This window comes from Canis lupus, chromosome X, assembly GCF_048164855.1.
Source record: "Canis lupus baileyi chromosome X, mCanLup2.hap1, whole genome shotgun sequence".
Taxonomy (NCBI): domain Eukaryota; kingdom Metazoa; phylum Chordata; class Mammalia; order Carnivora; family Canidae; genus Canis; species Canis lupus.
Genome location: NC_132876.1, coordinates 3,760,391 through 3,770,739, shown reverse-complemented (window position 1 = coordinate 3,770,739; position 10,349 = coordinate 3,760,391).

Sequence of the window (10,349 nt, the reverse complement as noted above, 5' to 3'; positions counted from 1 at the left end):
GATTTTATTTATTTATTTGAGAGAGGGAGAGTGTAAGAGTGAAAAAGAGAGAACAGAGGGAGAGGGAGGAGCAAACTCCCCATGGAGCAGAGAGGGGCTGATTACCAGGACCCTGAGATCATGACTTGAGCCAAAGGCAGATGCTTAATGGACTGAGCCACCCAGGTGCCCCTGTTTTATTATTTTAAAGAAGTACCTTGATGTTTACATTTATTTGTCAAGTTTACTTTTTATTTGCTTTTGTTTGTATATTTTCTTTTTTATTAGTGTCTAATATTATTTTGATTGTTTCCTTTGTCCTGTATTCCTTTGGATAATATTGTTTTTTTTAAATTCTAGCTTCCTGAATTGAATCTTTAATTTATTTAATTTCAGTGTTTTTTTGTTTTCTAAATAATTTTTAATGAATGCATTTAAGACTATATATTTTTTCTGAATATCGTCACTTGCATGAATTCCATAGGTATTTAATATGTAGTAGCCTCATTATATTGCATACAAATTCAGATATTTTAGTTTTATTTCCTCTTTACCCAAGAGATATTTAAAAACATAGTGATATTTTCTAGGTGCTTTCTTTTTATCTATCATCTATCTATCTATCTATCTATTATCTATTATCTATCTAATTTATTCAACCATCCATCCATCATTAATTACTTCTCTATCATCCATCTATTTCATTATCAGTCTATTGTATGTTTGCTTATTTTTCCTGTCCATTATGGTACAAGAATATGGCTTGTGTGTTTCTATTTGGGAAAATGAAAGAATTTTTAGTTTGCTAGTGCATGATCAACTTTTGCAAATGTTCCATGAACATTTAAAAAGAACATTTTTTTTGGTAGTTTGGGTACAAAGCTCTATCTATTTATGTATATTTAAATATCATCTATTAGCTGTCTACTATCTATCTATGGTTAAGTCCAAGCTCCTATAACAAAGATAGCCTGAAACAATATGAGTTAAGGAAAATAGTCATTAATTTCTCTTTCATGCAATTCTTTATGATGTAACATAGGTGTACAGACAGCTTTTCTTTACTTACTCATTCTGAGACCCACAGTCCTTCCATTTTGCTGCTTTACTATCTCTTGAATGTTTTCTTTATTTAGAAGATTTGAGCTGGGACTCAAGCACATATTTATTCCAGGCATTGTGAGAGAAAGAAGATGTCTAATGCAAGTTTTAAAAAATTTCATTAACTTATGCAGAATTTGTACACATCATAGCTGCTTATGTGACATACGAAAAAACTTAGTGACATGGCCTTATTTGTTAAAAGGAAGGCTGGAAATAAGAGACTAACTGGATAGCCAGGTGTAACAAGTCTGTCACAATATGTGACAAATTTTTTTCTATATATGTGAATTCAGAATTATTAAATAATGTTTATCAAATCTTATATATGTTTATTATTAATTTTATCTCTTTAACCTGTTCATTTCTGAGAAAGAATTGCCAAAATTTCCCACTCTAATTGTGCATATGTCCATTTTTTTCTTGTATTACTGATTTTTTTTGCTTTGAACATTTTAAAGTTATATTTTTAAGTGAATAAATATTAAGGATTATAAAAAACTATATATTTTAATATATTTAATGCATTTTACCTTGACATCTATTTTGTATGATGATAATATTGTCCCTACTTTTTCCTTTATTTTGGCATTCGCCTTCTGTATATTTTCCTACTTTCTTATCATTTTGTTTTAGCAACGTCATAGAAAGGGTATGTAACTAGATTTCCTTTTTAAAATAAGTATGCATGTCTTTCTCTTTTAATAGGATATGTTTAGTTAACTTACCTATACTTAAATCACACATATATTTAATGCAAATTTCTATAGCAGCTTTATTGAGATCTAATACTTTCACACACCATACAATTTACCTATGTATAATTCCATGATTTTTAGTATATTCAGAGCTGTATAACCATCACCAAAGTAAGTCAATTTTAGCACATTTTTTATCACCCGAAAAACTCCGTATACTGTAATTATTATTTCTCAATGTGCTCCATTTTTGCTAAATATAGAAGACCATTCATATCCATACTGTCTCTATAGATTTTTCTACTTTGTACATTTCATGTGAGTTGAATCATATAACATGCAATATTTTATGACTAGTTTCTTTCATGCAGCATGTTTACAAGGTTCACCCATGTTTTTTTTTTTTTTTTCACCCATGTTTTAAAATGTATCAGTACTTCATTCCTTTTTAAGGCTGAATAATATTCCATTGTATGGATCTATCACATATTCTAACTCCACTTATCCATTGATGGATATTTGGATTGTTTTTACCTTTTGCCTATTATAAATAATGCCACTATAAGTACTCATGTACAAGTTATTTATTCATTAGTTTTTACTTCTCATGAGCATACATCTAGGAGTAGCAATTTTGAGTCAAATGACAACTCTATGTTTAACTTTTTGAAGAAGTACCAAGCTGTTTTCCAAAGTAGTTGTACCATTTTACATTTCCACTAGCAGTGTATAAAGGTTCCAATTACTGAATATGCTCATTGACACTTGTTACTATCTTTCATTTTGATTGTAGCCATCCTACTGAGTGTTGAGTGGTATCTCATTGTGGTTTTAATTTCCATTATGACTATTTTTATATGAAGCATCTTTTCAGGAGCCTGTTGGCCATTTAAATATCTTCTTTGGACAAATACTTATTTAAATTCTTTCCTCATTTTTAAATTGAGTTGCTTATCTTCGGGTGGTTAAGTTATGAGTGTTCTTCATATATTCTAGATACACACAAGATATAACACATGATGTGTAAATAATTTTCCCCATTCCATGCTCAATACTTTTCACTTGCTCAATACTGTCATTTTGAAGTGCAAAAATTTTAATTTTGAGAAAATTTATCTACTTTTTCTTTTGTTGCTTGTGCTTTTGCTGTCCTATCAAAGAAAACATTGCTAAATCCAAGAACATAAAAAAATAATAAATACAAGAACATGAAGATTTACCCTTATGTTTTCTTTTAAGAACTTCATAGTTTTAGTTCTTACATGTAGGTTTTTCTTCCATTTTAAGTTAATATTTGTATATGTAGTGAGGCAGTGGTCCAACTTCAGTTTTTTTTCCTTGTGGCTATCCAGTTCTTCCAGAACCACTTATTGAAAAGACTAGAGAGGAGAGCAAGATGGCGGAAGAGTAGGGTCTCCAAATCACCTGTCTCCACCAAACTACCTAGAAAACCTTCAAATCATCCTGAAAATCTATGAATTCGGCCTGAGATTTAAAGAGAGACCAGCTGGAATGCTACAGTGAGAAGAGTTCGCGCATCTATCAAGGTAGGAAGACGGGGAAAAAGAAATAAAGGAACAAAGGCCTCCAAGGGGGAGGGGCCCCGCGAGGAGCCGGGCTGAGGCCGGGGCGAGTGTCCCCAGGACAGGAGAGCCCCGTCCCGGAGGAGCAGGAGCTGCACCGACCTTCCCGGGCGGAAAGGGGCTCCAGGGAGGTGGAGCAGGACCCAGGAGGGCGGGGATGCCTTCGGGTTCCCTGGGACAGTAACAGAGCAACTGCGCGCCCAGGAGAGTGCGCCGAGCTCCCTAAGGGCTGCAGCGCGCACGGGGGACCCGGAGCAGCCAGGAGGGGCTCGGGCGGCGGCTCCGCGGAGGGGGCTGCGCGGCCCCGGGAGCAGCTCGGAGGGGCTCGGGCAGAGGAAGAGGCTCCGTGCGGAGGGGCCTGCGCGGTTTCAGGAGCAGCTCGAAGGAGCTTGGGCGGCAGCTCCGCGGAGGGGGCTGCGCGGCCCGGGAGCGCGAATCCAACAGCGCAGGCCCCGCAGCACTGGGCGCCGGGACACAGCCCAGGATCCGGCCTCCCCCGGGACAGGCAGAGGCCAGGAGGGCCCAGGACAGCAAGGAAGCTCCTGCCCCGAGCTGAGCAGATCAGCGGCCCCGCCCCGGAGCCTCCAGGCCCTGCAGACGGAGTTCCTGCCGGAGCTGAATCCAGGTTTCCAGAGCTGGCCCCGCCACTGGGGCTGTTCCTCCTGCGGCCTCACGGGGTAAACAACCCCCACTGAGCCCTGCACCAGGCAGGGGCACAGCAGCTCCCCCAACTGCTAACACCTGAAAATCAGCACAACAGGCCCCTCCCCCAGAACACCAGCTAGACGGACTGACAACTTCCAGGAGAAGCCAAGGGACTTAAAGTACACAGAATCAGAAGATACTCCCCTGTGGTTCTTTTTTTTTTTTTGGTTTGTTTTTGTTTTGTTTTGCTTTTTGATTTGTTTCCTTCCCCCACCCCCTTTTTTTCTCCTTTCTTTTTCTTTCTCTTTTTCTTCTTTTTTTTTCGTTTTTTTTTCTTACCTTTTTTTTCTCTTTCTCTTTTCTTTCCTTCTTTCTCTCCTCTCTTTTTCTCTTTTTCCCAATACAACTTGCTTTTGGCCACTCTGCACTGAGCAAAATGACTAGAAGGAAAACCTCACCTCAAAAGAAAGAATCAGAAACAGTCCTCTCTCCCACAGAGTTACAAAATCTGGATTACAATTCAATGTCAGAAAGCCAATTCAGAAGCACTATTATACAGCTACTGGTGGCTCTAGAAAAAAGTATAAAGGACTCAAGAGACTTCATGACTGCAGAATTTAGAGCTAATCAGGCAGAAATTAAAAATCAATTGAATGAGATGCAATCCAAACTAGAAGTCCTAACGACGAGGGTTAACGAGGTGGAAGAACGAGTGAGTGACCTAGAAGACAAGTTGATAGCAAAGAGGGAAACTGAGGAAAAAAGAGACAAACAATTAAAAGACCATGAAGATAGATTAAGGGAAATAAACGACAGCCTGAGGAAGAAAAACCTACGTTTAATTGGGGTTCCCGAGGGCGCCGAAAGGGACAGAGGGCCAGAATATGTATTTGAACAAATTCTAGCTGAAAACATTCCTAATCTGGGAAGGGAAACAGGCATTCAGATCCAGGAAATAGAGAGATCCCCCCCTAAAATCAATAAAAACCGTTCAACACCTCGACATTTAATTGTGAAGCTTGCAAATTCCAAAGATAAGGAGAAGATCCTTAAAGCAGCAAGAGACAAGAAATCCCTGACTTTTATGGGGAAGAGTATTAGGGTAACAGCAGACCTCTCCACAGAGACCTGGCAGGCCAGAAAGGGCTGGCAGGATATATTCAGGGTCCTAAATGAGAAGAACATGCAACCAAGAATACTTTATCCAGCAAGGCTCTCATTCAAAATGGAAGGAGAGATAAAGAGCTTCCAAGACAGGCAGCAACTAAAAGAATATATGACCTCCAAACCAGCTCTGCAAGAAATTTTAAGGGGGACTCTTAAAATTCCCCTTTAAGAAGAAGTTCAGTGGAACAGTCCACAAAAACAAAGACTGAATAGATATCATGATGACACTAAACTCATATCTCTCAATAGTAACTCTGAATGTGAACGGGCTTAATGACCCCATCAAAAGGCGCAGGGTTTCAGACTGGATAAAAAAGCAGGACCCATCTATTTGCTGTCTACAAGAGACTCATTTTAGACAGAAGGACACCTACAGCCTGAAAATAAAAGGTTGGAGAACCATTTACCATTCGAATGGTCCTCAAAAGAAAGCAGGGGTAGCCATCCTTATATCAGATAAACTAAAATTTACCCCAAAGACTGTAGTGAGAGATGAAGAGGGACACTATATCATACTTAAAGGATCTATTCAACAAGAGGACTTAACAATCCTCAATATATATGCTCCGAATGTGGGAGCTGCCAAATATATAAATCAATTATTAACCAAAGTGAAGAAATACTTAGATAATAATACACTTATACTTGGTGACTTCAATCTAGCTCTTTCTATACTCGATAGGTCTTCTAAGCACAACATCTCCAAAGAAACGAGAGCTTTAAATGATACACTGGACCAGATGGATTTCACAGATATCTACAGAACTTTACATCCAAACTCAACTGAATACACATTCTTCTCAAGCGCACATGGAACTTTCTCCAGAATAGACCACATATTGGGTCACAAATCGGGTCTGAACCGATACCAAAAGATTGGGATTGTCCCCTGCATATTCTCGGACCATAATGCCTTGAAATTAGAACTAAATCACAACAAGAAGTTTGGAAGGACCTCAAACACGTAGAGGTTAAGGACCATCCTGCTAAAAGATAAAAGGGTCAACCAGGAAATTAAGGAAGAATTAAAAAGATTCATGGAAACTAATGAGAATGAAGATACACCGTTCAAAATCTTTGGGATGCAGCAAAAGCAGTCCTAAGGGGGAAATACATCGCAATACAAGCATCCATTCAAAAACTGGAAAGAACTCAAATACAAAAGCTAACCTTACACATAAAGGAGCTAGAGAAAAAACAGCAAATAGATCCTACACCCAAGAGAAGAAGGGAGTTAATAAAGATTCGAGCAGAACTCAACGAAATCGAGACCAGAAGAACTGTGGAACAGATCAACAGAACCAGGAGTTGGTTCTTTGAAAGAATTAATAAGATAGATAAACCATTAGCCAGCCTTATTAAAAAGAAGAGAGAGAAGACTCAAATTAATAAAATCATGAATGAGAAAGGAGAGATCACTACCAACACCAAGGAAATACAAACGATTTTAAAAACATATTATGAACAGCTATACGCCAATAAATTAGGCAATCTAGAAGAAATGGACGCATTCCTGGAAAGCCACAAACTACCAAAACTGGAACAGGAAGAAATAGAAAACCTGAACAGGCCAATAACCAGGGAGGAAATTGAAGCCGTCATCAAAAACCTCCCAAGACACAAGAGTCCAGGGCCAGATGGCTTCCCAGGGGAATTTTATCAAACGTTTAAAGAAGAAACCATACCTATTCTCCTAAAGCTGTTTGGAAAGATAGAAAGAGATGGAGTACTTCCAAATTCGTTCTATGAAGCCAGCATCACCTTAATTCCAAAGCCAGACAAAGACCCCACCAAAAAGGAGAATTACAGACCAATATCCCTGATGAACATGGATGCAAAAATTCTCAACAAGATACTGGCCAATAGGATCCAACAGTACATTAAGAAAATTATTCACCATGACCAAGTAGGATTTATCCCTGGGACACAAGGCTGGTTCAACACCCGTAAAACAATCAATGTGATTCATCGAATCAGCAAGAGAAAAACCAAGAACCATAGGATCCTCTCATTGGATGCAGAGAAAGCATTTGACAAAATACAGCATCCATTCCTGATCAAAACTCTTCAGAGTGTAGGGATAGAGGGAACATTCCTCGACATCTTAAAAGCCATCTATGAAAAGCCCACAGCAAATATCATTCTCAATGGGGAAGCACTAGGAGCTTTTCCCCTAAGATCAGGAACAAGACAGGGATGTCCACTCTCACCACTGCTGTTCAACATAGTACTGGAAGTCCTAGCCTCAGCAATCAGACAACAAAAAGACATTAAAGGCATTCAAATTGGCAAAGAAGAAGTCAAACTCTCCCTCTTCGCCGATGACATGATACTCTACGTAGAAAACCCAAAAGTCTCCACCCCAAGATTGCTAGAACTCATACAGCAATTCGGTAGCGTGGCAGGATACAAAATCAATGCCCAGAAGTCAGTGGCATTTCTATACACTAACAATGAGACTGAAGAAAGAGAAATTAAGGAGTCAATCCCATTTACAATTGCACCCAAAAGCATAAGATACCTAGGAATAAACCTAACCAAAGATGTAAAGGATCTATACCCTCAAAACTATAGAACACTTCTGAAAGAAATGGAGGAAGACACAAAGAGATGGAAAAATATTCCATGCTCATGGATTGGCAGAATTAATATTGTGAAAATGTCAATGTTACCCAGGGCAATATACACGTTTAATGCAATCCCTATCAAAATACCATGGACTTTCTTCAGAGAGTTAGAACAAATTATTTTAAGATTTGTGTGGAATCAGAAAAGACCCCGAATAGCCAGGGGAATTTTAAAAAAGAAAACCATATCTGGGGGCATCACAATGCCAGATTTCAGGTTGTACTACAAAGCTGTGGTCATCAAGACAGTGTGGTACTGGCACAAAAACAGACACATAGATCAGTGGAACAGAATAGAGAATCCAGAAGTGGACCCTGAACTTTATGGGCAACTAATATTCGATAAAGGAGGAAAGACTATCCATTGGAAGAAAGACAGTCTCTTCAATAAATGGTGCTGGGAAAATTGGACATCCACATGCAGAAGAATGAAACTAGACCACTCTCTTTCACCATACACAAAGATAAACTCAAAATGGATGAAAGATCTAAATGTGAGACAAGATTCCATCAAAATCCTAGAGAAGAACACAGGCAACACCCTTTTTGAACTCGGCCATAGTAACTTCTTGCAAGATACATCCATGAAGGCAAAAGAAACAAAAGCAAAAATGAACTATTGGGACTTCATCAAGATAAGAAGCTTTTGCACAGCAAAGGATACAGTCAACAAAACTCAAAGACAACCTACAGAATGGGAGAAGATATTTGCAAATGACATATCAGATAAAGGGCTAGTTTCCAAGATCTATAAAGAACTTATTAAACTCAACACCAAAGAAACAAACAATCCAATCATGAAATGGGCAAAAGACATGAACAGAAATCTCACAGAGGAAGACATAGACATGGCCAACATGCATATGAGAAAATGTTCTGCATCACTTGCCATCAGGGAAATACAAATCAAAACTACAATGAGATACCACCTCACACCAGTGAGAATGGGGAAAATTAACAAGGCAGGAAACAACAAATGTTGGAGAGGATGCGGAGAAAAGGGAACCCTCTTACACTGTTGGTGGGAATGTGAACTGGTGCAGCCACTCTGGAAAACTGTGTGGAGGTTCCTCAAACAGTTAAAAATATACCTGCCCTACGACCCAGCAATTGCACTGTTGGGGATTTACCCCAAAGATACAAATGCAATGAAACGCCGGGACACCTGCACCCCGATGTTTCTAGCAGCAATGGCCACGATAGCCAAACTGTGGAAGGAGCCTCGGTGTCCAACGAAAGATGAATGGATAAAGAAGATGTGGTTTATGTATACAATGGAATATTACTCAGCTATTAGAAATGACAAATACCCACCATTTGCTTTGACGTGGATGGAACTGGAGGGTATTATGCTGAGTGAAGTAAGTCAGTCGGAGAAGGACAAACATTATATGTTCTCATTCATTTGGGGAATATAAATAATAGTGAAAGGGAATATAAGGGAAGGGAGAAGAAATGTGTGGGAAATATCAGAAAGGGAGACAGAACGTAAAGACTGCTAACTCTGGGAAACGAACTAGGGGTGGTAGAAGGGGAGGAGGGCGGGGGGTGGGAGTGAATGGGTGACGGGCACTGGGTGTTATTCTGTATGTTAGTAAATTGAACACCAATAAAAAAAATAAAAAAAAATGAAAAAAAAAAGAAAAGACTATACTTTCTGCATTGATTTTTCTTGGTACTCTTGTCTAAAATCAAATGAACATAAATGTTTAAGTGTATTTCTGGGCTCTCCTATTCCTATTCCTATTATATACATCTATCCTTGTGCCAATACCATACTGTTTCTATGATGTAGATTTATAGTACATTTTAAAATTGGGATATCTGGATCTTCCAACTTCATTCTTTTTCAAGATTATTTTGGTTATTCAGTGTACCTTATGATTCCATACAAATTTTAGGAAGGGAAATTTTATATTTTACGTTTCTGCAAAAAAAAAGCAATTGGAATGTCAGTAAGGAATATATTGAATCTGTACCTCAATTCATGTTGCACTGCCATCTTAACACTATTAAGTCTCCCAATCCATGAACACAGTATGTCTTTCCATTTATTTAAGTCTTTTTTTCAGCAATGTTTTATAGTTTTCAGTGTATGACTATTACATGTCTTGTTTAGCTTATATCTGTAATGGATCTGCAGTATCAATCTACTTGGTTTTCATCACAACCTCCATGGTGTTTATCTACAGTATCCACTTACTAGGTTTTCATCACAACCTCCATTGCTAGCAAAAAAAAAACAAACAAACAAAAAACAAAAAACAAAAAAAACAACCTCCATTGCTTTTGAGAGTGCTTTTAGGCTTGGACTTCTCCCTTATCTGTACAAACGAGATCAAATGAAGTCAGTTCTTTTAGAAAGAGCTTCGGAGGTCTGTTTTTATGGATTGCCTCTTCATTGTCGTAATCTCTGAGCCATGGTTCTGAAGCTGTAAGTAGGGACAGTGGATTACTTATTTCTTAGTAATGACCCTAGTTTCCTAGCTTGGTGCATGGCATGGAGAGGAAGTGATCAGTAGCCTGAGATATTTTTGGCTTGTCTCTCC